The sequence below is a fragment of the Bidens hawaiensis genome, unplaced genomic scaffold (assembly GCF_021521415.1).
Source record: "Bidens hawaiensis isolate Kalapana, Puna unplaced genomic scaffold, B.hawaiensis_p1.1 tig00038996_1, whole genome shotgun sequence".
In the NCBI taxonomy this organism is placed as follows: Eukaryota; Viridiplantae; Streptophyta; class Magnoliopsida; order Asterales; family Asteraceae; genus Bidens; species Bidens hawaiensis.
This window is the reverse complement of record NW_027496846.1, coordinates 164,532-167,761: the sequence shown is the minus strand read 5'-3', so window position 1 is coordinate 167,761 and position 3,230 is coordinate 164,532. Positions and strand designations below refer to the sequence as shown.

The 3,230-nt window shown below is 37.9% G+C and overlaps 1 pseudogene; it reads right to left on the bottom strand.

The window, feature by feature from the left end:
• Nucleotides 1–1,083, bottom strand: LOC143590793 (putative long-chain-alcohol O-fatty-acyltransferase 5 pseudogene; annotated as a pseudogene).
• Between the last annotated feature and the right edge of the window lie 2,147 nt (nt 1,084–3,230).

Sequence of the window (3,230 nt, the reverse complement as noted above, 5' to 3'; positions counted from 1 at the left end):
TACACTTATCACATTTTCACTCATTTAAACATTTTTAATAGTATTGAAGATTCATTTATAATCTTCACATCCACCCCATGCTTTATAGGTTGCACAAAATGTAACAAAGCACCAGTCACAACCAAAAACACCAATGTAAGCATTCCAGACACCACTCTATGCAACCGAAACCTGTCGTTAGCCGCTTTCTTAGTAGCCACCTCAGCAGCCGTAAACACACCGTTTACTATATAAAACCACGTCACCTCCCACGTCGGCTGAACACGCATTAAATAAAAGTACATCAACTCATGCATTAGCCCGGACACCACAAAAGTCATGACTATCCCTAATTGTTGGCTCCAAAATTTACCTAGACTTGGTGTCGAGATTGCTCGAATTGGATTATACACACTAGACCGAAGAATGCTCGATGACACAAGGTTCCAACGACGGCCCCAGAAGTCCTGGAGTGATGTAGCTAGGTAAGGTTCATTAAACTGTGGTTCAATCTCGAAGCCGAATCCTAGAAGGACCTTAGCAAATATTGTAGTGACCACAAACCCTAGCTCGTAACCGATGTACATATGTGAAAAGTAAATAGGTATAACCATAGACCAATGTAGGTTATCTTTGTATTTATAAACATGTACAATTATAATGAGAATAGCCGCCTTAATCGATAACATAATCGGTCTAGGCAATGAAAATGGAAATGGATTTATGATTTTGTTGTTAGATTGTTTATGATTGATTGGAAGCAAAGAAATGGAGATGAATGTGAGGATTGGTAACCGCGGAGTGGAAGATAAAGGGCCGCGGTTGTAGGCAAAGAGTAGTAGCTTGAAGTCATCTAGCCATACGAGGAAAAAGAACGCTGGGAAGGCGAGATGGACGTTAGAGATTGGTAGTGGGAGGATTGAGAAGACGATGATGACGGGGAGAAGAGAGAGTAACCTTGGGATGCCGTGGGAGATCCGAGCCGAAATGAAGTAGCAGTATAGGATGGAAGTGATGGCAATGAACCATAGTTTGATTAAGGATATAAGTTCCTTACTATCTTCCATTTCTTAGTTGGTGGAAAGTTAACATGTCTAAAATAGTAGTGTGTGTCCTTTTATAGTTTTATTGAGGTCATTTTGGTGAGGAAAAAAAAACTAGAGACGTCCAAACCGTTCGTCGTTTGAATTTGTCCGTCGCTCGCTTACAAAATGCTCGGAAAATGCATGCTTGTTTTTTCGCTCGATTGTAAATGTGCTGCTATGCTTGGTTCGGTTTGTAAACGAGCCAATCAACGAGCAAAGATCTACTCGGTTTGATTCGGCTCGAATATTTTTAATTTATTTATATATAATTATATATGAACAAATATATAGACAAAACACATAAATATAAGTATATAATTTTTAAACCCTGTTAAACTTTTTTCCTATTCCGTGAGTTTTAGAGTTTCGTTTGTTCGCTTCAAGTTTTATGTATACTAGAAGTTTGTTTGCATGTTCATTATATCTCACTTCAAACCTTGCTTTCTTTCTCATAAAAACTTGCAACATATTACATGTTTGTCTAAAAACTAAAAAATTGTTTACAAAATATATTATTTACAACCTTTAAACTTGTTTCTTGTTGAAATTTTAAAAGTGAAAAAGAAATAAAATAATGCTCAAAAATCGCTCGATATTTGATTAAAAAATTCTCGATTCGATTTTCGCTCGATTCAAATTTCAGATGTTCAGTTTGGTTCAGTTTTAAATGAGCCTGGCAATGAGCAAGCATTTACCCAACCCGACTTAACTAGTGAACAACCCTAAAAAAACACATACGTATAGGTAGTGTTTGGTATGCAGTAATCATAAAGGGAATGTAATGATTCATTGCTTGGGAATGAAAAATATGATGTTTGGTTGCTTAATGGAATGGAATCATCCATTACATATGGAATCTCATTCCATCAAAACCATTCCTTCCCACTCCCCCCCCCCTTTATTTTTCATTTCATCCTCATTCACCATACTTTCTTAACAACATCACCACCTAACAACATCAACCACCACCACCACCTGCCGCCACCTTTTCCGTATCCACCACCACCTCCGACGCCACCACCACCACCACCACCACCGTCGTCACCACCACCGTCGTCGCCACCACCACCACCTTACCATTAGCGCTACCACCGCCACCACGCCGCCGCCGCCACCATTGTCACCGTAACCACCACTACCATTTCCACCGTAACCACCGCAACCATTGTCACCGTCGCCGCCTGACTATCACCGCCACAACCACCTGACCTCAACCACCGTCGCCACCACCCTACCATCGCCATCACTACCAATACTACCATCGCTTGACCACCGCCACCACCACCTGACCTCAACCACCGTCGCCACCACCCTACCATCGCCGTCACTACCAATGCTACCATCGCTTGACCACCGCCACTCCTCCCACCACCACCACCACCATAACCACCGCCCTTGACGCCTGACCGCCACTACCACCAGCGTCGCCACCACCATTTTTTTTTGTAAAATAATTTACTCTAAGAAAAAAGTGTTTTTACTATTTATATTTCATTCCTATAAGTTTTTTGAATACCAAATAACATTAACTAATGATTTATTTCATTCCCATAGGTTAACCAAACAAGACAAATGAATGGTAATGATCCATTTCATTCCCTTTCCATTTCATTACTTCTCTCATTCCATTCCCCCTTCAATCCATTACCTCCAACCAAACATACCCTTAATCTTTTAACAAAGATGCATGCTTGAAAGTGACATTTTTATATGGGTTTAGCGGATGTTACAGCTTGTTTTATATATTAGACAACCTTTTCATTTTATATTTTATGCATTTTTTAAAAAAATCAATTAGCATCAATCATGAAACCAACCTGTTAGTAACTGTTTATATTAATTTGGTTTTAATTTTTAACGTTTCAGCTTAGATTTTTAATGAATAAAAACTGTTACTAACGGTTTAACTCCTAGTTTGACCTAAAAATTATTAAAAACGAATTGCGAACACCCGTACAAACACCTATATTATATACTCAACTTTAACAAGTAACTATATTTCTTAATTTATTTCACTCTTAATTTTTCTTAATTAGTGAAATGTTATTTTTATTCACACATTAAATCAATATTTGATTTTTATTAGTTTATGTTTAACTTAATTATTTTTAATAAAACTAAAACATGTGTTAAAAGAAATAAAGTAGGATATATAGAAGAGTAAAT